Here is a 25,719-nt window from a genome sequence, read left to right on the forward strand (position 1 = left end):
CCTTGCCACAGTCCCACTGGCATCTTTTTTTTGTTTTTTGTTTTTTTGTTTTTTGAATTACAGAAAGAAACAATTTCAAAGTGTGTTTCATTTTTACATGATTGGAGGAATTATTAATTTTCTACGTACTTTTAGCCAAGGACATTTTTCAGGTTGCACAGTATCTCAAATTTTGAATTCATTTATTTATTATTTTATTTTGCTTACCAGGCATAGTTAATTGCTGTCTGGAAGACTGGCACCCAGACCCCAGAGGGTGTAGTGCAAGGGGGAGCTCAAGAGAAGGACCTGCAGTTGTGTTAGTAACCAGGAGGGGCTACCACTGCACACTGGAATGTTTAAAACACAAGTCATTGGGAAAAAGGGAGTGGGATGAGAGAGAGAGAGAGAGGGAGAGAGAGATATATATGTCACTTTGTGTGTGTGTGTGTGTGCGCGCGCGCGCGAGTGTGTTTGCGTGCATGTGCCTGTGGGTGTGTGTGTGGATGTGTTTTTTGGATGGGGGCGCGGAGGGGTTGGGGGGGTTGGGGGGGGGGGGGGGTGAAGACCAGAGGAAGTGTCTGTCGCCTCCTAACTCGTTTGTTTGTAGTGTGTGTGTGTGTGTGTGTGACCTCATCCCAACAGATTCCTCCCTGTGAAATTTGGGCTGCTTTCCCCAAGGAAAGAGCCTGTCTATGTAACTTAGAACTACCGTTTTCTGTTTTCATGTATATATCGCTTTACCTTCCAGCGTATGCTTAGATAATTTTGCTGACTTTATGTTTGGATTGCCCAGTCGATTGTTGTATTAGTTTCTTTTTACCTGGGCAAAGTGTATGTGGGTTGTATTGTCATGTCCCAAAGACTTTTCTGATATATACTATAGGTGCATGCGTTTTCACTGGGTATGTGCACACTTCAGTGAATCCAGTTTTCTGGCCTGCTATTGATATATTTCAAAATGCAGCACTATACTTCAGTATTGACACAATTCATCATAAATCCCTTCATCTGTGTTTTTAATATTTATGTATAATATTAATGACAAGAATGCATCTGTTCGTGTCATTGCAGCAGTATAATGAATATTATCTTTGAATTTATTATATTTTTAATCTCGGTAGTTTGATTCGTGCAAGAACTGTGCTGGAGCCTTGTTTGGAGTGGTCATCTTTCAGGATTTGTGGTCATGGAAGTCTGGAAAAAATCTTGGGGGAAAATGAGAGAATCGTTTCCAGGGCTGGACACGTCTTGTGAAAACATGTCTTGCCAGTCAGGGTGTTGACAAGTCTTGGAGTTTGAATGAAACCTTTGTTGACCACTACCATTCAACAAAGAGCTTACTGCCATTGGTCGACATGTATACATTTTATGTTTTGATGTATACATGTTGAATGAATGTGATTTGTGTATACTGTTTGTGTTTTACACCACAAATGAATTTCTGTTGAGATAATGAAGTATTGTGTGCTGTGTGTGTTCAGAATCCAGCAGCACCCAGCCCCTTGGGTCAGATGCCTCCGCAGGACGGCATGCCGGGGGGACCCATGCCGGGAGGTCCCGGCTTCTTCCCTGTAAGACAGTTTTTTCTTCTTTTTTTTTCTTTCTCTGTCTGCCTTCTGGTTTTGTATTAGTCAACCGTTGGTTTGTGATTTTTGTCATGTGCGCTGTTGTTGGATCAGCCTTTCAGCGGTCGGTCCATCACACACCTTTTGAACCTGTGTATTTTGTCATTAAATTGCAGATTGTGGACGATTTCTGCTTGTTTCGTTTAGTTGTTAAAAAGATAAATCAGGGAACAGAATAGAAAAAAAAAAAAAAAAAATACACAGTGAGTTTCCTTCAGATTGAATTATAGAAACAGCATCTGATGTGGGAAGGACCATTGAGTTTTAGTGCATTTGCCATTTGATGTTTTTAGTTTTCTTTCTTTCTTTTATTTACTTATTTATTTATTTATTTATATTTTTTTAAACTGTCCTCAAGTTGAGGCTTAGTGCGCTTCCAGCTCCAAGGACAATATTTCTGAACTTTGTGTAGATTTAGGAACAAAGTCCTCAAGATAGACCTCATGGCCATGAACTCAGCAAGGGAATTCTGAAGCATTCTCATGAAATATGTGATGGTAGCTATTGTTGTTTGTCAACATTTAAAAAACAAAAACAAAACTAAATTGCTGGAAAAACCCGAAAAGGAGCTTTTTGACGTCAGGTTTCTTTCATTTGGGGGAAATCTTCAGAACTGTTTCAGGTGTTTTTCTTAAGTCAAAGTATATCAAAGAAAAGTATCTGTCTCAAGTCTGCAAGCGTACTTATTGTGCTTAACATGTGATGTTTGTGCATGTTTTGGAAAAAATGAATAAGTAAATTTTCCTATTGTAAAAGACTGTAAAAACTGTAAAAGAGTCTTGTTGTAAGTGTGGAGGAGGACAGATTTGGTTGTTAAACTTGCTACTGCTGAAGAAACTAAAACCATCATTGTTTTATATTTTATATTTTAATTTTTTAAAAAATTTTTTATATCTGTGAAGGCTCAGCAGTAAGTTAGGTCTGTTGTGTTGGGGTTGTGTCGCTCAGATTGATCTCGGATCTCCAATTCTTTCTGTAACCCATTTCTCTGCATTCATTTGTATTATTTTGACTCCTATGTATATATTCATTTATTCATTCATTCATTGATTCATTCGTCATATGATAAATGTTGCCCTGTGTCAGCTTGGTTTTGGGAAGCGATTGCAAAGGGAGAGGAGATCCATTATGGTTCCATGAAAACGTAGCGCATGATAAGGACTGTATTTCCAATGTTGTAGGTTTACTGTCAAGTATGTGTTGGTGACAGAGTAAGTACATTGACTGCAGAAAGGGGGTGGGGGTCGGGGGGGCAGGTGGGAGCGTGCGTGCTGTGAGTGGATTTGTGGGGAAATAACTGCACTTGGAACGGCTGGAATCAAGTTGCGCTTGTGCAAGGGAAGTAACTATTCAAAATGAGATAGCGTTTCATCATAGTAGAGTTATTGCCCTTGATTATCTCCACTCCTCAGAAGCACTTTGCGTTGTGGTTCGCAGAGTGTGTACGCGTTTTTTAAAATTTTTATTTATTATTTTTTATAATTTTTTTTGCACTTAAATGTAGTTCACTCATGTGCACCACAAATGTGATGTGTGTGGGTTTGAATCTAGGTCTTCTCTGGCAGTGGTACAGTGAGCGTCAGCTTGAGAAAATCATTTTACTTTCAGGACTGGAAACACATTTAGAATGGCTTGCTGCTAGTTTCCTCGCAAAATCTCCTCATATTGGTATGGGCTGAAAAACACATTGTGGTTTACCAAATCTATTTGTTTTAATACCTGACTTGGGGTCGTAGTAATGGAGAAATTCCTGAATTTCCTGATGCAATCTTCATAGTCTTGGAATTGGAAGAGTCTTGGAAATTTGAGAGAAACATTTCCAGGGCTGGGAATATCTTTGGAAAATGTTTTGCCTTTTGGAATTTTAATGACACCCTAGACTATTACCATTCAGTAAAGAGTTTATTAAAAAAAAAAAGAAAAAGAGGGGGGTGGTGGGGGTGATGAAAATTGACCATCAGTACAGGAGAATATCTACCATTTTCATTCATCAAGGTTGTAGCGGGGGGAAAAAAAAATCTTTAACTTTTTTTTATTTTATTCAGTTTGACTTTGTGTGTGTGTGTTGTTTTTTTTAATGGAAAATCTTCTGCCTTGTCTGGAAAAATGGAAAAAAAATTGTTGGGTCACAGGTGTGGGAAACCCTAGAAAAACCCATGACTGAAAGTGAAAATCTGATGTCAGTTAGATTTGCAGAATATGGATTTGTAACCTTCCAACTTTTTTTTTCTTCAGTGTGTTTGCTGCTTGTCAGGCTGGCCAGCAGCACTGGTCTAACACAGCAGCACTGTTGTTATGGTTGAACCCCCCCCCCCCCCCCCGTCCCCCACTACCCCGCCCCTCCTCTCTCTCCCCTTCCCCTCTCCTCCCACAATGTTTGACAATGTTTTACACGCAGGCACACAAGTGTGCGCGCGCGTGTGCACACACAAAACGATGCATGCACACGCACGGACACACATGCAACACACACACAACACACACACACAGTTGTTACACTCTGAATCATAATGTAATAGTATCTTACCCACATGTTTTTCTTTTTACATGATAATTGATGTGTGCATGGTGATAGGTGAAGGGTGTGTCATTTTTTTTTTTTTTTTTTTTTTTATGTTCTGACGGGCATTTTATTTTTAGTGAGCCTAAGGAAAATTTTCTGTTTTTGGTTGAAGCAGATAATAAAGTATTTTGAATTGAATTGAACTGAGTTTTTAGCACATCTTCAGCTGTCTTTTTGGAGTGATGCTTCAGGTTTGACGGACATGTTGAGTGAAGGGCTATTTGATAAGGGAAAATAAGAGACAAAAGAAGACTGTAATGTTGCAGTCTGTAGTGACAGTGTGCACGGTGTTAAATGCAGCATTGAGAGCAGGCAGCACACTTCTCAAGCTTGTCAGTAAGAATGAACTGTTAGAATATCACAATTCTGGACTGATGTTGCCAAACATTTGTGCAGCGACCAGTAACTATTATGTTGTTAACTCTTTGTAGATATGGAACAGTGTGTGTGTGTGTGTGTGCAATTTAAAGTTAAGTGCTGACACGTGCGTTGGGGGCTAGAGTAAAGTGTATGAGGGTGACTTGAACCAAGGGAAGCAACTGCTGAATAAATTGTTGTTGCATTATATGAGTTTGTTCCCTTACACTCACAGTGCAGAACCTTTCGAAAACTGCAGAAAAAAAAAATTTTCATATTGAAAAATTGTGTCTCTGTAAATATGTGCTGTCTAAAAGTGAGAGGCTGTTGAAACATATAGGATTTGTCACTGTTAGAGACTGACTGAGGTACAGAGTCAGTTTGACATTTAGACAGCCCTCATACTCCATTTTGAGAGAATTTTTGTAAGGAATTTTGAGTTAGTTTGGAAAGGAAATTCTGTCCTCACTGTCACAACTCCCCAATGTTTCCGTTTTTTAAAAATATTTTATTTATTTATTTTTATTTTTGGAAATTTGAAAATGAGTAATTTATTGATTGATTTTAAAGAAAGAAAGAAAGAAAAGAAAAGAAAAAAAAGAAGGGAAAATGACACTAGACTAACGTTCTCAACATAAATATCAGTCATTTATTGATTGATTTTTAAAGGGCAAAAAAAGGGAAAGTTATAATGGACTAACGTCCGCAACATAAATATTAGTAAATTTATTGGTTTATTTTAAAGAAAAAAGGAAAGTTACAATGGATTAACGTTCTCGATATAAATATTAGTAATTACTTGATTGATTTTAAAGAAAAAAAAAAAAAGAAAGAAAGAAAGAAAAAAAAAAGAAAAGGGAAGGTACAATGGACTAACGCTATGAGCCTTCTGCCTCTCAGCCGTCCCCCCACCCTCCACCTCACAACCCCATGATGGGGCCAGGGCCAGGGCCTAACCAAGTGAGTATCGTCATCGTCATTGTCGTCTTCGTCATCTCTGCCATCTTCCATCTTTGTCACGCTCAGCTGTCTCTCGTAACTCTTCTCTGCCGTTCTCTTCACCAGGGCCTCGCACAGTGAGGATGTTTTGTGAAAAAAAGAAAAGAAAAAAAAAAGGCCCAGGGAGTCTGATTATCCTGGAAATTTAAAGAAAAAAAAAAGAAAAGAAAGAAAGATTTGATGTTCAGCATTTTTGTTTTTGTATGTGTTAATTTATTCATTCATTACAAGCATATGTACACATTGAAATATCAAATGGAAAAAAATACAAACACTGAACATTAACTTTTTAAGTTGTCAACTTTCTATTGAAAATCTGTTGGTACTAAAAATAACATTGGTTGTCTCTTTTTTTTTTTTAACATGAAATTTTTTTCATAAGGTTTTGGGAACTTTCAGTGGAAATACAATGATAACAACAAACATAAATGATAAATATTTCATACTGTCCACAGTCAGTTAAAATAATTTCGCCTTAATTTGTGAAAATAACATAGAACCAGCTAAAATAATTGACATCGGTTTTAATAATGAAAAACAAGATAATGGGGCGTTGGGGGGAGGGGAGGGGGGGGGGGGGGGGCGGGCCTTGGTTGAAGAGAATTTCCTAACAGTCCTGTTAGAAAGATCTGCGGCGTTCTTTGTGGCGTACTTGAGAGCTCTGTTGTCTTTTTATCTTTCTCTGATCAGAGCTTCCGTCTTCTGTCGCAGTGATGCTACCATTTTCAGTTGTTGTCTTCTCTCTTGTACAGATGCTGCTTTGGTTTTTTTTTGTTTTGTTTCCGTTTTGTGTCTCTTGCTTAGTAGATAGTTGTCCTCTTGTTGGTTCTTCTTATGGCTTCTGATGATTCCAGTTTTGTGCTGTGATGCTGCCTCTGTGCATTTCTCTGTCCTTGTATTGGCTTCCATTCAGGAAGTGTGGTTCATCTGGAAACAAGAACATGGCATCACTTTGTGTGCAGGAGCTCAGGGTGTACAAATATATATTATGTATGAATGTGCTAGCATCCTAATGAAGATGGATTGCAGTGAGGCCTACAGTACAGATAATTCCTGTTTGTGCCCACAGTGTGCAGTTTTCTGGAAAGATGTTTGAGGGGGAGGGGAGAGAATCCAGTGATATCGGAGGGGGGAGAGGGGAAGGGGGGGCTGGACTCAGGAGGGTTCTGTGTTTTGTCAGCAGTTCTCTTTAGTTCTTTTAGTTCATTTAGTAGTAGTTCTTGGCTTTATCTTTCAAATCATAATTTAAGTTAATAACATTATAGGAAGAAAGAAGGAAAAAAACAAAACCAAACCAACATGTTAGTACTATATGCGGCAATAAATTAGTTATTGATTAGAAGCAAATACTTATAAAGGAAATTCTGTCAAGATACTGTTGTTGAAGACTAAGTTGAAAGAGTGGGTGTTGATTGAATGGAAATGCCTTGCAAAGAATTGGAAGATAATCTCTACACATGGTTGGAAATGAATCAAAGAATAGGAAGATACAATCTCTATAAATGGTTGGAAATGAATCTAAGAATTCTTCTTCCTCAGTTTCTCTGAGGTAGCAGTTTGATATAATTATTGTGGGTGACAAAATGATGAAAAGGGTGCTAAATGGATGCATATGGCTTTTCAGGAATTGCTTTAGTGTTACAGTATTCCGCTGACATTTTGTTTCTCTTGTCATGACAAATGAAATGGGGTCTTGAAGTCTGACCAACAACATGGTAGTATTGTGGCACAGTGTGCCTTATTGTGGCACAGTGTGCTGTATTGTGGCACAGTGTGCCGTGTTCCTTTGTATCGTGGTCATCATCATTCATCATGTCCGGAGACCCTGGCTTTGAGGCAAGGCTTTGATTTATTAGGATCAGGTTTATGAAGTAGCTTTCATGGTTCTTGTCCAAGGTTTGAGGGTTCTGTGAAATGCAGGATTGTCTGCTTTGATGAGCTTTAAGACATTAAGTACACCACACACACACACACACACACACACACATTTATAATAGGAACAGATTGGTAATATTCGGAGTCTGCATTAGTGTAGTGTACTAAGGGCCTGAGGGCCACATGCCATGACTGGAAGACCAAAATATTACCCCACAAAAGCCCTGGAGACTTGAGTGAATCAGTGAGGGAGGGCTAGTGTGTCAGAGGGTATGTCTTCAGTGATGGAAGGTCTGTGCTCCTAACTAACCTTATCACACAAGCTGTTATTAATAATGTGAAAGTTTGCAACTTTGGCACATAAAATGGTTTTGTCTTGAGTAGGTAGTAATTGCATTTCTCTGTGTGTGTGTGTGTGTGTTTCTCCTGATGTAGAAAGGCATTTGCGTTGAGATTGGTGTATGTCTGGTGGGGAGCCCTTTTTCTTCTTCTTCTTCTGCATTATTATTATTATTATTATTATTATTATTATTTATTTATTTTTATTTTTATTATTTAAATTTTTTTTTTATTTTAAAAGTTTTGATTGATTTGTTTGAAACAGTTTTGGTTGGTTGTTCTGGTCATGTTTTTTTGCAGTGTCAGCCTGATGTGGCATGCATCTGATTTGGGGATTGTGGGATATGGCCTCTGTGTGTGTGAGAGAGAGAAATACTGTTTATGAAATTATGAGTAAACCATGATTGATTACATGCATGTGCATACTATGTTGGTGTACACACCACTTGTTTTTAAAAGTTTAGCCATAATTATGTCTGCTGTGTCATTTGGATGTGATTCCTTCCTGTTTTGTCCTTCATATTTAATTGTACATCTCACATTTACTATTTTCATTCAGACTTTAAAAATTGTAAATCAATTTATGTTGGCAAAAAAAAAAGAAAAAAAAAGTTTAAATAAAAAAGAAAACGAAGAAAAAGAAGAAGAAGAAAAAAAAGAAGACGGCCAATAAGACATCAGTAATGCAGATGAACGAGAAATGTTTGGTTTGTGATTCTGAAAGCATGCCAGTTTTTGAAATGCAGTGTATGTTGAGTATGTGGTGATCAGACATTAATCTGTTACTGAAACCAAAAATATCAAAGCCAGTACATGGCTGGTAAACAGTTTCTGGTCTCAGATGTTTATCCGTCACTGAAAACAACAGCATCAAAGTGAACACATGGCAAATAAACATTATGAGGTAGTCAGACGTTTATCTGTCACTGAAAACAAGAGCATCAAAGTGAACACATGGCAAATAAACATTATGAGGTAGTCAGACGTTTATCTGTCACTGAAAACAAGAGCATCAAAGTGAACACATGGCAAATAAACATGAGTTAGTCAGACGTTTATCTGTCACTGAAAACAAGAGCATCAAAGTGAACACATGGCAAATAAACATGAGTTAGTCAGACGTTTATCTGTCACTGAAAACAAAAGCATCAAAGTGAACACATGGCAAATAAACATTACCTGCTCTCAGACGTTTGTCTGTCTCTGAAAACAAGACTTCCTAGAAGCATCAAAGCGAATACATGGCAGATCACCAGTAGCTGGTCTGTGCTGCGTCAGTGTCTGCCCTCTTGTGGCTTGGTGGGGCACAGGGGCCTGCACACATGGACACCCCTGCTGCCACTTCCACTGGAACACACACACACGCACACACACACAAAGACACACGTGCGCACTTACACACACATACACGTGCACACACACACACACACACACACAAAGTTGAAAACCATTTATGCTTCTGGTTGTGATGGTTCAAAAGTTATTTTGATACAGAACATGTCACAGTCCACAAAAAGTTATTGATAGACAGGGTGACAAGGAAATGTTAAAAAGTCCTGTCTGGGTGTGAATACATCTCGAGTATGTGATGGGTGTCTTCAGAGTGTATTGTATTCATACCAAGATCCATTCAAAGGTATATGCACTCCTGGCAGTTGAATTGACTTGTTCACCCCACCCCCTTTATATATATATTACCCTTTTGTTTTTCAGTTGGGGGGGGCTGGGGGGTGGGGGGGGGGGGGAAAGAATAGTTCAGGGAGGACAACTCTTCAATCTTCACATGATAGCAATGCAGTTATGCCCCTTACTTCAACAGGCAAGCCTGTGTTGACATTGATCATATGCATTGTGTATCTATCTGTTAACAAACAAGAACAAAACACACACAAAATACATCACTTCTGCTGAACTATTGTTATTGCATGATTATTGCCACATATTTAGGGAACGGAAATGATGCCATGATGAACATTGAACAAGTTACTGGGCTGTTCTGGCAAGGGGCAGTAAATGTTTCTAGAATTTTGAGACTGCTGAAAAAATGGTATTACCTCCCTTGACACATGTCAGTGAAAACTGGGAGGTGCTGGTTTCTTTTTGTCTTGTCCTTTTTCTCCTTGCTTCACTGTCTGTGTGACTTGGTTGATGTGAGGGAGAAAAAGAAAGTGTTGTTTGGGGAGGAGGGGGGGGGTGGGGGGGTAAGACCGGATAGCTTGCATCACTGCATGGTTTATGCCTTTAGTTAACAGAGTAGTTTGATGAAAGTATTTGAAGGGACTGCTAACAGTTTACATCACTGCGTGGTTTATGCAACCATGCATGATCTATGGCTTTAGTTAACAGATAGTTAGATGAAATTAATGAGGATTTATGCCTTTAGTTGACAGATATTTAGATGAAATTAGTTGAAGGGAATGGGACACCTACCATCCCATTATATCTTTAGTTAACAGATTAGTTTTATGAAACTGTTTGACTGGACTGAGACAGCTACCATCCCATTATATCTTTAGTTAAGAGAGTAGTTTTATGAAACAGTTTGACTGGACTGAGATGGCTACCATCCCATTATATCTTTAGTTAACAGAGTAGTTTTATGAAACTGTTTGACTGGACTGAGACAGCTACCATCCCATTATATCTTTAGTTAACAGAGTAGTTTTATGAAACTGTTTGACTGGACTGAGACAGCTACCATCCCATTATATCTTTAGTTAACAGAGTAGTTTTATGAAACTGTTTGACTGGACTGAGACAGAAATGCTTTTTTAAATGTTCTTTTGGGGGGTGTAGGGGGTTCAAAGTTTCATAATACTTACTTCTTCTTTATTTTTTAACCTTTTGTTTAACACCACAAGAAAGACAATCATGCATGCCTGTAACACTGATAGATATAATAATAATAATGGATACTTATATAGCACACTATCCAGAAATCTGCTCTAGATATACTCGCAGAGTATTTTTCCCCAAATTCAAATCAGAGTCAACAATGAAGATTTCTTTGTCCATAATAATATTACCAGAGGAAAAACTTTATTTAAAAAAAAAAAAAAAAAAAGTCTTAGAGGCAGGAACAGTTATTAAAAAGAAAGAAAAAAACAACAAAAATGTGGGTGTTGGGGTGGGAGGGGAAAAGGACCGTGCATTGTGTATCGTCTTTCTCTGAATGGGAAGCTTGCCCAGGACTTGCTATTTGATCGTGTCGTGAGAGGCGTCCTACTGTTTCCAGGGAAATCAGCCTAATGAAGCAGTTTCATCCTACTGCTGTCCACCCCCACACTGCCACCCCCCCCCCCCCCCCCCCACCACACACACACAGAGGAGCCATGGGAGAGACATCCACCCCCCTGTGGTGATCGCATTACAAATTAGATGAACACGCATGCCCCTGGGGAAGAGGGTGTGTGGAGGGGGGTAGGGGAGGGGCTAGGGGGCAAATCTGATTACTATCTCTGGCCACCCACCTTTTTTTTCTTTCTTTTTTCTCTTCTTTTTTTTTTCTGTATCTGTTCCAGCTTTTATTTATTTTTTATGGGGTGCGTGTAAACAGTAGTGGCAGGTATGAAATGTATCAGGTTTTCTTTTCATGACAGGTTCCACAATCATGGCATGGTTGGCAGTTGTTTGACCAGAGATCCCTGTGGTGTTCGCAACAAATTTGATCAGAAGCCTTGTTAAAATGTCGTTGAAATTCCACCCAACAGCAAGAAGAGGTTAAAAAGGAGAGAGAGAGAAAAAAAAGATGCAAAAAAAGAAAGAAAAAGAAAATGATAACAACAGTAACAACAATTATAACATCAACATCAAAACCTTGTGCATAAAAAGCAGAATGAATTCTCATTGACAACTAACAACAGCAACAATGACAAAACGGCAACAAAATTTTCAGGCAGAATTATTACAGTCTCAGTAAAGAAAATCAGACAAGTTAGCAACAATCAAAAGTAGTTAGCATTAACAATAATCTGATGTTTCATTTTGGGACTTGGGCTAAGATTTCTTGTCAGATTATTGAAAATGGATTGATACAAAGTGAGGCCTAGGTAGTCGTTGAATAAAAGGTGTTAGTTCATGCTTTGCCATTGTATAGTGTGAACATCCCAAACAGCACAGCATGTCAGGCACAAAACAGCAGATCAAGCACTTGTCTTCAGGATAAACCAGAGAAGTACTTTTTTTAAAAATTTGACGGAAGGTTCTGTGAGAGGGATAAGCAGATTGTGGAGGAGAAAGCATCAAACATTTGTTTTGCCATTTTCTTTCAAGACTCCAGACTGGTTTATTCATCTTGTCAAAGGCACAGAAATTCTACTGTTCCAAATGCGCAAACCAAGAAACGAAAATGCAAATAAGCCGAGTCTGTGAAGAAAGTTTATTAACACACACACACACACACACAGCTTTCCGTTAAAGCTCTCCTCTGGCAATTGAGGTGGCTAATTGATTTACACACACACACACACAAAAAAAAAAGAAGGAACGGAGGATGACCTTGGCTAGAAAGTTTCCAGTATGTGCTTCAAATACACAATTATTTTCCACTCATCTCTAACCAGCAGACTCCTCCATGTCCCCACACCACCCTCCCCACCCCTCCACAGAACCCTCCTTCCACTTTGCATCCACCCACCCATCCCCGAAAGCAGATTATCTCCCCCTCCCCCTTACCTGGCTTCGTCCAAAGACGGTGTCCAATTAGCATGGTTCTGCTGGGTCACATGGTGGTGGTGGTGGTCACATGGTGTTGGTCACATGATGGTGTTGGTCATGTGGTGGTGTTGGTCAAACGGTGGTGATGGTGTGTTGCAGCCCTTCATGTCCCCAAGGTATCCTGGTGGGCCCCGTGTTCCTGTTCGAATGCCCAACGAGTTCAACGGCGTAAGTTTCCTGGTGTCTCCCTCTGTTAGCGTGTGTGTGTGTGTGTGCACTTTTTTTTTTTTTTTTTCTCCTGTTTTCAGTCTGAAAAAAACAAAAACAAAACAAACTGTGAGAGTTGCTCTTGTTACTGGAATGTTTTGTGGATTTTATATGGATTTTATAACCAAAAAAAAAAAAAAAAAAATCATACAAGTCAGATAAATGTCCTTACCTTCTGGCTTAGTTATGGAGAAACGTTTAACTGTGTATTTGTAGTGTTCAAAAGACAGAGGATTGATGACAAAAAGACATAAGAGGATTGATGACAAAGATGATTGATAATAAAGTGACAGAAGATGATAAAGTGACAGAAGATAAAGTGACAGAAGATGATTGATGATAAAGTGACAGAAGATAAAGTGACAGAAGATAAAGTGACAGAAGATGATTGATGATAAAGTGACAGAAGATAAAGTGACAGAAGATGATTGATGATAAAGTGACAGAGGATGATAAAGTGACAGAAGATGATTGATGATAAAGTGACAGAAGATAAAGTGACAGAAGATAAAGTGACAGAAGATGATTGATGATAAAGTGACAGAAGATAATAAAGTGACAGAAGATGATTGATGATAAAGTGACAGAAGATGATTGATATAATAAAGTGACAGAAGATGATAAAGTGACAGAAGATGATTGATGATAAAGTGACAGAAGATGATAAAGTGACAGAAGATGATTGATGATAAAGTGACAGAAGATGATAAAGTGACAGAAGATGATTGATGATAAAGTGACAGAAGATGATAAAGTGACAGAAGATGATCTATGATAAAGTGACAGAAGATGATTGATATAATAAAGTGACAGAAGATGATTGATGATAAATTGACAGAAGATGATAAAGTGACAGAAGATGATTGATAAAGTGACAGAAGATGATTGATGACAAAAAGACCGAAGATGGTTGATGACAGAAGATTAGTGAAAAGAACATGGTACCAAGACAGAAGATTAGGTAACAGGTGGTCAGTGATTGATAAATGAGTGACGGTGTTGACCTTGAAAGAAGTGTGATGATGATGATGATGGTGTTGTCTCTCTGTGTTGCGGTGCCAGCCCCCGGGGTCAGCAGCAGGTCAGATCCCCATGCCCAACAGTATGGAGCCCCGGCCAGGTAAGGCCCATAACCCACCTCTCTCTCTCCTCTCTTGGCTTGTCCGCCTTCTTTTCCGCCCTCGGCGAAACGTGTTGTTGCCAGGTTGAACTTTGGTTCTTCTCTCAGCAAAACGTGTTGTTGCCAGGTTGAACTTTGGTTCTTCTCTCAGCAAAACGTGGTGTTGCCAGGCTGAACTTTGGTTCTTCTCTCAGCCAAACGTGGTGTTGCCAGGCTGAACTTTGGTTCTTCTCTCAGAAAAACGTGGTGTTGGCAGGCTGAACTTTGGTTCTTCTCTCAGCAAAACGTGTTGTTGGCAGGCTGAACTTTGGTTCTTCTCTCAGCAAAACGTGTTGTTGGCAGGCTGAACTTTGGTTCTTCTCTCAGCAAAACGTGGTGTTGCCAGGTTGAACTTTGGTTCTTCTCTCAGCAAAACGTGGTGTTGCCAGGCTGAACTTTGGTTCTTCTCTCAGCAAAACGTGGTGTTGCCAGGTTGAACTTTGGTTCTTCTCTCAGCAAAACGTGGTGTTGCCAGGCTGAACTTTGGTTCTTCTCTCAGCAAAACGTGTTGTTGGCAGGCTGAACTTTGGTTCTTCTGTCTTGCCCCAAACATGGTGCTCCCTGAAAGCAGCATGGCAGAAATACATCATTTGTAGGGGGAATATTTGTTGTTGTTTTTTCCTGTTGTAAAATGGGGATTTCTCTGCTTGTTTTCTGTTACCTTGCTCTTTGTCATGGGTTGGTTGCTGTCCATCTTAAGATTCAGGTGATGGAAAAAAAACAAACAAAAACGTATACTTTTTATGTGAGCAAGATTTACGTGAAGGGACAGATACGCTTTGCGGCATTGTGTCAGATAATGGGTGTGGTGTGTCGGATAGGTTGATAATACCTGGATCAACATATTTCATGTTTGCTGAGAGAACCAAAGATCAAATTGAGCAAAAACAATTTTTGTTTGTCTTCAGTTTAGAGCGTTCTAAGAGAGTTGTGTTTGAAACTGTGATTGTTACAACATGAAATTTCATGTCATCATCCACTACACATTAGATCATGATGATAATACGGTTGATCTTTGACACAGTTCTCTGTAGCAGGTCAGTTCAGTACTGATGGGGTTTAGCGCGTGATGGATGATGGGGGGGGGGGGGGGTATCACATACACCAACTAAATGTACAGGTCTGTGTTGAGAGTAAAGAAACAATGAAGGTGTTAAACTGGACGGAAGGCCGGAGTGCTGATGGAGGTGTGGTGTCCATGGCAGCTGTCTGTCTGTCACCTCCACTTGTCTTAACATGAAGGAACCGTCAGTGCAGGCAACAGTATTTACTATTATCATTTTGATATGAACCCTTATTCTGCGCGTTGGGTTACGCTGCCGGTCAAAAACAAGAGTGGGAGATAAGTTTTGAGGTGGTACAGTTCTCTTCATTTTTCCTGATTTTTTTTCCTTTATTACCAAAAAGCCAAGAGAATGTCGTTGCATGCTTGACATTTTCAGACACACCGACAGCCCCATCTAAACGAATGTCTCCTATACATTAAATCAGGTTTAAGACATCCCTGCTTAACTGTCGATGAACTGTATTGATTTCCATTTTAAACCCCATCATCCACACAGTTTTTCTTCATGTACACTATCGGTCTTTCCGTTTGTTTTTGTGACCTGTCTGTTGAACTGCCTTGTTTTGTTGTGCACTGTTTCCCTTTCTGTGCTCCAGTTCTGAATAAAGAACATGACAAAAATTGTGTTTGGTGTGCTGGGTTTTCCTTTTTTTTTTTTTCTTTTTTTTTTTACATACATATTTTTTCTTTACTGTTCTCCTATGCTGTTGCAAGTCTGTTTCACGCAGTGTTGCAAACGTGGGCTTTATGTAGGATGGAACGACAGGAACAGCAGCGATTTACATCCACGCTGTCTTCTGCAGGGTGACAGCCTTGGGCAGGCAGGCATCGGTGATTGATATGGGAAAAAATGCTGTGTAAATAACAGCTCTCCGCCCCATCTCTGTTTCTCTTCACTCTTTGTCTGTCTGTCCGTCTGTTTTCCCTCTCTTTTGTTAGTGCTCTTTTCCTCTGTGTGTGTGTGTGTGTGTGAGGGAGGTGGTTGGAGTGGGGTGAGGGTGTTTAACTGCTACATGGGTTGATGCGATGGGCTGAAGTGTCTAATGCAGATGCACTTCTTTCTTTTTATTGTCTCTGTTAACCGGATGGTTTGTCTTTGAATACGTGTGGCAGCATTAAAAGTTTGTCAGATTACATTTAGCTTTTCTGCAAGTGTAATGTGCTCTACTGCTCTCTGGAGTTCTTCGCAAAATAATTGTAGGCTTGGGTCGGAACAATGCATCTTGTATAATTTTCACATTGGGCCCTGTTGGACTATTTGTATAATTTTCACATTGGGCCCTGATGGAGACTTTGTGTAATTATTCACACCACTTTGAGCACTGTGGACGGGATGGAACAGAAGTCATTGCCATTGTGGATGCCAGCCAGTCTCCTTAGTGACTGGAATCTTTGGTTCCAGCAGACCTGGGGACTGGCAGTGCCTGCTCTTTCAGATACAAAGTATCTGTCTGGTCTAGCAGTTGTGGTGGTGTAGGCTGTTCAATGTGGTTCATAGAACGATAATTTTTTGGCTGGTAATGTTGGCAGTTGAGGAACACGCAAACTGAAACATGAGCACATGCTCATGCATGCGTGCATGCATCACACAAATGCGTCTCGCGCATCACACCAGTATATGCTCAACATGTACACACACATCTATCTCACACACACAAACATGCTCGCACACAGGTATATCCATCACATACGCATCACATGTGCATGCATCACTCATGTCCCACCAACATGCATTACATATATACGTCTGACTCTCTCTATCACACACACACACACACACACACACACACACACACACACATGCGTCACACACACTAGTATCACACACAGACACTTTAAGCACACACATGCATCACATCTCTGTCTCGTGTCTGTATCTCTCTCTCTCTCTCTCTCTCTCACACACACACACACACATTATAGACACTTCAATAACTCACATGCATCACATCTGTGTGTGTGTGTGTGTGTCTGTGTCTGTCTGTCTGTCTGCCGGTCTCTCATACACACACATACACACACACAGCCATTGGGTAGAAGGACATGAAAGGAAATCCAAATAAATGTCAAGCACAGTGACAGAGACCTGAGCGCAGCACTAATATAATTGTCTGCTTTTGTACATTGTGTGTGGTGTACAGGCTTGCACAGACACAAGCAGGGTCTGATAACCATTCAGTCTGACTATCACTTGTCACACCGGTGTGTGTGTGTGTGTGTGTGTGTGTGTGTGTGTGTGTGTGTGTGTTCCTTTACAATGCAACATCCAATGCAGGAAAGATGTACACTCTGCCAGCTGCGTGAGATAGCATCGCTTTGCTGCGTGCTGTCAGTTTTAGCTGAAGCAGTAGAAAGAATGTGGACTGGTCTCTCTGTTCAGTGCCTGCCCACGGTTACCCCCAGAGAGAAGAGAAAGCAGAAGGGGGGAAAAAAAAAAATTAATAAAGAAAGGAGAAATAAAACTCCACATCAGATTGGTACAGTAGTTTGAAAGCAAGCATTACAAAGGGAGAAAGTTCATAGTGTTGTTATTATTATTATAATTATGATGGTCATTATTATTATTAATCTGTTCCTGCTTCCTGCCCCTCTCCAGCTTCCGGTGTTTCCGTGCTTCCTGTTTTCCAAGTTGAAACTTTTTGTTCACTTCTTCTTCTTCTTCTGCGTTCACTCGTATGCACACGAGTGGGCTTTTACGTGTATGACTGTTTTTACCCCGCCATGTAGGCAGCCATACTCCGTTTTCGGGGGTGTGCATGCTGGGTATGTTCTTGTTTCCATAACCCACCGAACGCTGACATGGATTACAGGATCTTTAACGTGCGTATTTGATCTTCTGCTTGCATATACACACGAAGGGGGTTCAGGCACTAGCAGGTCTGCACATATGTTGACCTGGGAGATCGTAAAAATCTCCACCCTTTACCCACCAGGCGCCGTCACCGTGATTCAAACCCAGGACCCTCAGATTGACAGTCCAACGCTTTAACCACTCGGCTATTGCGCCCGTCTTTTTGTTCACTGAATCATACTCTAACATTCTCTCCCCCCCGTCAGCCCCCCCGCCTGTTTTCAAGTTAGTGTCTCTGTGTGCTGTAGTGGGGACAGGTGGGAAGCAGTGTGTGCCAGTGAAGTGACCTACAGCAGTGTGTGTGAAGGCACTGTGTGGCCTGGTGTGTCTGCCCACTCCCGCAGGACACACTGGCCTCAACAAAATGTTCGTTGAGAACAGGCATTGGCTTGAAAAAAGAAAAAAAAAGAGGAATAAAATAAAATAAAATAAAGAAGGAAAAGTGAGAACACGACTTGAATTGCTAATGAAGGGGAAGGAAGCTGAGTGATTTTGCTGGAGGGGTGGGGGTTGGTGTGGTGGGGTGGATTGATGGGGAGGGGTGGGGGTTGGTGTGGTGGGGTGGATTGATGGGGAGGGGTGGGAGTTGGTGTGGTGGGGTGGATTGATGGGGAGGGGTGGGGGGTGGTGTGGTGGGGTGGATTGATGGGGAGGGGTGGTGTGGTGGGGTGGATTGATGGGGAGGGGTGGGGGTTGGTGTGGTGGGGTGGATTGATGGGGAGGGGTGGGGGTGTGTGTGTTGGGGTGGATTGATGGGGAGGGGTGGGGGGTGGTGTGGGGTGGATTGATGGGGAGGGGTGGTGTGGTGGGGTGGATTGATGGGGAGGGGTGGGGGTTGGTGGGGTGGGGTGGATTGATGGGGAGGGGTGGGGGGTGGTGTGGTGGGGTGGATGGATGGGGAGGGGTGGGGGGTGGTGTGGTGGGGTGGATTGATGGGGAGGGGTGGGGGGTGGTGTGGTGGGGTGGATTGATGGGGAGGGGTGGTGTGGTGGGGTGGATTGATGGGGAGGGGTGGGGGTTGGTGTGGTGGGGTGGATTGATGGGGAGGGGTGGGGGGTGGTGTGGTGGGGTGGATTGATGGGGAGGGGTGGGGGGTGGTGTGGTGGGGTGGATTGATGGGGAGGGGTGGGGGGTGGTGTGGTGGGGTGGATTGATGGGGAGGGGTGGTGCTGACAAACAGTTCCAGAATGATCGGCCAATTTTTGGTTGGTTTTGTTTCTTGCTGAGAGGAATGAGATACAGCGACTGGCAGGGCTACGATTCATCTGGAGGGAAAATGGGTTGTGGTTTGTGTGAGGATTAGAGTTACCATTGATTAGAAGTGGGTTTTTTTCTCCTTTTTTTTCTCTTGCTTTTTGCAGCAAATACACTTGAAAAGACACAAACACCAAACAGCCATATGTGCACATGCACATGCGTTTCATGTGCGTTAATGCCTACAGATACACCACGCGTTTCATGTGCGTTAATGCCTACAGATACACCCATGTGTTTCATGTGTGTTAATGCCTACACATACACCATGCGTTTCATGTGCGTTAATGCCTATAGATACACAACGCGTTTCATGTGCGTTAATGCCTACACATACACCACGCGTTTCATGTGCGTTAATGCCTACACATACACCACGCGTTTCATGTGCGTTAATGCCTACACATACACCACGCGTTTCATGTGCGTTAATACCTACACATACACCACGCGTTTCATGTGCATTAATGCCTACAGATACAACATGCGTTTCGTGTGCGTTAATGCCTACACATACACCACGCGTTTCATGTGCGTTAATGCCTACACATACACCACGCGTTTCATGTGCGTTAATGCCTACACATACACCAAACGTTTTGACTGTTCCCTTGGAAGGCAGGCTGTGTGGTGATCACACTAACCACAGTTTTGTGACGCATTCAAACAGAGGCATTTTGCTGGTGCCGCAGTGGTGATGTTTTCAGGGGGGCGGGGGGGGGGGGGGGTGCACAGCGGTGATGTTTTCAGGGAGTTTTTATGGAGGGGGCTGAAGGGTGTGAGGACAGCATCTGGCCCTCACTCGCTCAATAATGCACCACATGTTGTGTATGGTTTGCACTCAGGACAAGACATAAAACTTTCACTGCTGTCGTTGCTGCATACCCAGGATTTGTTTGTCCTCGACAGATAGACAGACAAAGGATTACGAATGTTTAATGGTGGTGAATCGTTTTTGATGAGAAGAAAAAAACTTGAAAGGATAAAGGATTCTTTTCCACAAGTTTGTCAAGTGACCATGGGGACTAAGGAGGAGCCATGCTGCAGTGTGTGTGTCTGTGTGTCTAACGTCTTTTTACTGTTTAGTGATATTAGAAAAGGGAAAAAAAGCGGGGGGGAGGGGGGAGTGAGAGACATGGGAGACGAGGTGTGGGGCACATGAGAAGAGGTCTGTGTGTGTGTGCTGCTGTCAGTTCTTCTGAAAACAATTCCGAACACACTGCAGTACCTACTTTGATGTTATCAAGGGACTTGGGAGACCAAACAGTGTGCATATGTCTGTGTGTCTGAAAATTACAGTGTGTGTAGTGGGGTAGGGGTGGGGTGAGGCAGTGTATATTTGTGTGTGTCTGTTTAGGGGGGTGGGGTGAGGCAGTGTATAATATTACAGTGTGTGTAGGGGGGTGGGGGTGGGGTGAGGCAGTGTATATTACAGTGTGTGTAGGGGGGTGGGTGGGGGCGAGGCATTGTATATTACAGTGTGTGTAGGGGGGGTGAGGCAGTGTATATTACAGTGTGTGTGGGTGGGGTGAGGCAGTGTATATTACAGTGTGTGTAGGGGTGGGGTGGGGTGAGGCAGTGTATATTACAGTGTGTGTTGGGGGGAGGCAGTGGTTAGTTTGGTGACACAGACAGACAGGCCTTCAGTATTTCTTGTTGGACTGTCTGAATCCCCGTGTGTCCCGACAGAAATAGCCCAACCCGTTTAATACCTTGTGCATATCTCCTCCTGTCCCTTGCTTTCCAATAAACTTGTAACTGGCTTTTTGTGGTGCTGTCGGGCCGCATAAAATGAGGCTTTATTGCTTTATCGTCAACTTATCCCAGCCGTCCAAGACGGGGGTTTGCTTGCTGCTGTTATTTACCCAGGTGGGCAGGACGTGGGAACATGAATAGTCAGTCTCACACGTGGGGTAACTGTGCATTTTGAAAAGAAGGGGCTTTTTTCTCTTGTAAAAAGGGAGATAATACGAGACGGAAACGGTGCCTGCCAGATCGTGAAGAAACATTACACAGAGGGAACAGAAAACAGAACCATCTTAACTTGCCACACCCCCCCTCCCCCCAACCCCCCCCCCCACCCCACCCCAAACACACACATACATACACCCTCCCCAAATGTTTATAAATGGGTGTTTCTTAAAGTTTATTATAATATTCAGGATATTGAAGCCAAATGGCGAGTTATGTGCGTATACTGGACATGATTTTGTTGTCAAGCATGGAAATTCATGCACACACAGACGCGCAGACATTTGCTCTGGTATACATACCATACGCACATCGACACACCCACACACAACTTTACATGCCCACACACACGCATGCAGGCACGCACACTGTCACACACACACAAGCACATGTGCGCTCGCATGCGCACACACACATACACACACAAATATGCCTTTACATGTACACACACACACACACACATGCGTTCATGCACACCTGCCTTTACATGTGCATACACCCTGCTACCCTCACACACACACACACACACACACACACACACACACAGAGGAAGGTAGGAGTTGCAGCAGCCATCATCCTCACCCTTCATGTCTGTGTCACTGTATTATAACATTGGTGTAAATGAGTTGGATGCCACTTCAGTCGTATAGATACAGTATTGCAACAGATCTCCACAAACGCCTGCACTGCTCGGGGGCCCCCGACCCCCAAACACACACCACACCCCCTCTTCCACCCCCCTTGCCTTTCTCCCCACATCAAAGATGTATTAGTTTACTCTGATGCTGAACCGTGTTCTTTTCAAGTTTCTCTGTACAGACATTACCACATCCATGTTTCTGCTCAAATAACACACAAGCACACACATTTTTGGGGTGGGGGATGGGGAGTGTATGTGGGGAGGGGGGGGGGGGTTAGGGGGGTGTTGCGGGAACATGTTTAAACAAGTGCTCCTGATATTATATCCCTCATCCTCTTGCGCCTTCCCTCCCCATCTCTGTTATCCAATTTAATTAATTTGGGAAAAAAGAAGGGGGGGGGGGGGGGGGGGGAAGTGGTGGAAATATTGAAAATACTACATTCAGCACGCCTACCTCCTGTGTGTGTGTGTGTGTGAGAGAGAGAGTTTATGTTTCCTTTCATCAGCATCTTTTACCTATTATTATTATTATTATTGCTTTCATAATTTCGTATTAGAGAAGGGCATTTGCATTTGTTGGGAATGTTGGAGTGAATGAGGGGAAAGACCTGAGGGAATGAACAGCATTTTGCACAGAGACTGCCTTGATACACAGCGATGGAAGTTACCTGCAAGACTTAATGCCATCTGTATTGTACATTGATACACAGTAATGGAAATTCCCTGCAAGACTGATGCCATCTGTATCGTACATTGATACACAGTAATGGAAGTTCCCTGCAAGACTGATGCCATCTGTATCGTACATTGATACACAGTAATGGAAATTCCCTGCAAGACTGATGCCATCTGTATTGTACATTGATACACTGCAGTGGAAGTACCCTGCAAGACTAATGCCATCTGTATCGTACATTGATACACAGTAATGGAAGTTCCCTGCAAAACTTAATGCCATCTGTATCGTACATTGATACACAGTAATGGAAGTTCCCTGCAAAACTGATGCCATCTGTATCGTACATTGATACACAGTAATGGAAGTTCCCTGCAAGACTGATGCCATCTGTATTGTACATTGATACACAGTAATGGAAGTTCCCTGCAAGACTGATGCCATCTGTATCGTACATTGATACACAGTAATAGAAGTTCCCTGCAAGACTGATGCCATCTGTATTGTACGGCAACACTGAGAACAGGTAGCTGGGAGGGAAACGACAGGCGAGGAGATTGGGTGGTGGTGATTGAGCTGGATTGAAAGATAAAATCTTCTCACAAAACACATCATATTTTAAATGGAGAAAGTGAACCTTCCCCCCCCCCCCAACCCCACTCACTCCACCCCCCCAAAAAAAACCACACACACAAACTAAAAAAACAACAGCTGTGTGATGTGAAGTACCACTGACTTTGATAAGAAGTGTCATTCAGCATTGCTGACCAGTGGGCCTTCTTTAGGGACTGTGGTCAGTGGATGACAGACTGGTCAGTGGATGACAGACTGGTCAGCGGATGACAAACTTCCTCTGTTGGTCAAGTTTGGTAACGCTGAGCAGTTATTTCCTATGTTGTTGGGTTTTTTTAATTTTTTTATCACCAAACTGAACATACAGATGCTGGCAACCATGCATGAGTGGTAGTATTCATGCACACTGTCTCCTCCCACTGAGGTGTATGCTTTTCAAAAGACAGTGGGGTTTTTCTGTTACTTCAGTCTAATTAAAGGGGAGGGTTGGGGGGTGGGGTAGAGACGTGGGTATATGAGGGGAGAATAAAAAATGACTGCTCTTTTTCCTCTGCATTTGACTGGAAATAAAACGGCTCTTTTTCTGCATTCAGAGGAAAATGAAATACAAACAACTGCTCTTTTTTTTATTTTTATTTTATTTTTTTATTTCGTTTCTGTGTTCTGTCCATTGACAATGGCTGCCATTGCAGGCTGTGATGAAAGCTGGGGCAGTGAATGTGGCTGGAGAGGGGATGAGGGGGGGGGGGGGGGGACTGCATCAGGGAGAAAGGCCTCACAAAGAAAACTTTACACTGTCACTCAGTCATTCCTCCTCCTCCACCACCACCACCACCCTCTCCTCCCTCCTCCCTCCCAAGACCCTTTACACCCCCCTCCCTCCTCCGAGCACACCACACCACACCCCCTTTTTTCATAATTGCAGGGTAGTTTTCATGTAGGGGGATGGCCAGTCAATAGACTGTAATTCTCTTTCCTCTGTTAATGCATACAATATTAACGAGAAAGGAAACATTCGTGCCACTGACGTTGGATGCTGTCTTGCAGGGAATGTAAATGGGTTTCTTTTTCTTCTTTTACCTCCCCCTTTTTTCTGATCCCTTTGAAGGTAGCCGTAGAACGACTGGCCGAGGAAAAGTAATCTTGGCAATACACACGAGGTGAATTGAAAGCAAGCAAAACTCACAGTCAGCAGGCTTTGATTTCTTTTTCATTCCTGCCAGAGGAGACTTAACTGAAAGAACGATTCTTCTCGTCGCACTCTAGCAGTTTCTTTCTTGTAGCTGCGCGCCACTTAGTGCTGAAAACACGCTGCTGTGCCCCGTGTATGCACACACATACATGTGGACATTCGCAATCTTCTGCTTTAAGAGAAGATTTTAGGTCAGTATTTCACAAGACTTTATGACAATAATGATAAAGGGAAGGAGGAAAGGTATCCATATAATATAAAAGACTTATGTAACTGTGGTGTCCTGCTGTTGATGTTTGGGAAGTTGCTGCTAGATTTATGTAACTGTGGTGTCCTGCTGTTGATGTTAGGGAAGTTGCTGCTAGATTTATGTAACAGTGGTGTCCTGCTGTTGATGTTAGGGAAGTTGCTGCTAGATTTATGTAACGGTGGTGTCCTGCTGTTGATGTTAGGGAAGTTGCTGCTAGATTTATGTAACGGTGGTGTCCTGCTGTTGATGTTTGGGAAGTTGCTGATAGATTTATGTAACGGTGGTGTCCTGCTGTTGATGTTAGGGAAGTTGCTGCTAGATTTATGTAACGGTGGTGTCCTGCTGTTGATGTTAGGGAAGTTGCTGATAGATTTATGTAACTGTGGTGTCCTGCTGTTGATGTTTGGGAAGTTGCTGATAGATTTATGTAACTGTGGTGTCCTGCTGTTGATGTTAGGGAAGTTGCTGATAGACTTATGTAACTGTGGTGTCCTGCTGTTGATGTTAGGGAAGTTGCTGCTAGATTTATGTAACTGTGGTGTCCTGCTGTTGATGTTAGGGAAGTTGCTGATAGATTTATGTAACTGTGGTGTCCTGCTGTTGATGTTTGGGAAGTTGCTGATAGATTTATTAACTGTGGTGTCCTGCTGTTGATGTTTGGGAAGTTGCTGATAGATTTATGTAACTGTGGTGTCCTGCTGTTGATGTTTGGGAAGTTGCTGATAGACTTATGTAACTGTGGTGTCCTGCTGTTGATGTTTGGGAAGTTGCTGCTAGATTTATGTAACTGTGGTGTCCTGCTGTTGATGTTTGGGAAGTTGCTGATAGACTTATGTAACTGTGGTGTCCTGCTGTTGATGTTAGGGAAGTTGCTGCTCAACTTCCATGTCCTGGTTTTCCATGGCAGGTGCAGTGCTAGCTGGAGGGGTGGAATTTGTTATAATCTCTGGAGTTTACCTGAATACAGAATACATTCATTTCAGCCTGGCCTTGAAACAGGGGAGTGCAGTGAATACAAAACTGAACCTCACCACCACCGCCACCACCACCACCACCACAGCCAGCATGCAGTCTTGTCGAGCGAAACAAAAGCTTCGGGACCAGATTTGTCTGCAGCTTTTAGCATACATTTGCAATCTTGCCCAGCGTGACTTCAGTAGATCAGACGGGAGGCGACAGGTCTGTGGTTATCATGTAAATGGTTGAGCGGCCCCCCCGTCCTGCACGCAATGCATGGAACAACAGGCACCTTTGAGAGACGGATAATGGGAGCTGCTGTTGGGGGGCTATGAATTATGAAGGACTGCACTCACTAAATGGCCGATTGTCTGCCCCCCCCCCACTCCCCAACCAAATGGTATTCTGCCCATACAGGACCTGTCTCGAGGGATGTGAGGCTGTGTTACTGAAACAGCGTGTGTTGC

General features: G+C 42.4%; 1 long non-coding RNA gene and 1 pseudogene across 3 annotated transcripts in view; one reads left to right on the top strand and one right to left on the bottom strand.

The window, feature by feature from the left end:
- The window catches only part of LOC143294914 (single-stranded DNA-binding protein 3-like), a 139,046-nt pseudogene that overhangs the window by 35,272 nt on the left and 78,055 nt on the right, over nt 1-25,719 (top strand). Inside the window, exons 6-9 of the transcript XR_013056967.1 lie at nt 1,464-1,553; nt 5,428-5,487; nt 12,556-12,624; nt 13,726-13,783. The product of XR_013056967.1 is annotated as a single-stranded DNA-binding protein 3-like (transcript). The remainder of the gene's footprint in view (nt 1-1,463; nt 1,554-5,427; nt 5,488-12,555; nt 12,625-13,725; nt 13,784-25,719) is intronic.
- The window catches only part of LOC143294915 (uncharacterized), a 46,088-nt gene continuing 26,087 nt past the window's right edge, over nt 5,719-25,719 (bottom strand). Inside the window, exons 3-6 of one of the 2 annotated variants that reach the window (XR_013056969.1) lie at nt 13,802-14,383; nt 12,415-12,705; nt 8,920-9,087; nt 5,719-6,453 (exon numbers count right to left, since the gene is read on the bottom strand). This is a non-coding gene — a long non-coding RNA (uncharacterized LOC143294915). The remainder of the gene's footprint in view (nt 6,454-8,919; nt 9,088-12,414; nt 12,706-13,801; nt 14,384-25,719) is intronic. The other variant, XR_013056968.1, reaches the window with a different exon arrangement.

The sequence above is a fragment of the Babylonia areolata genome, chromosome 20 (assembly GCF_041734735.1).
Source record: "Babylonia areolata isolate BAREFJ2019XMU chromosome 20, ASM4173473v1, whole genome shotgun sequence".
Lineage (NCBI taxonomy): Eukaryota > Metazoa > Mollusca > Gastropoda > Neogastropoda > Buccinidae > Babylonia > Babylonia areolata.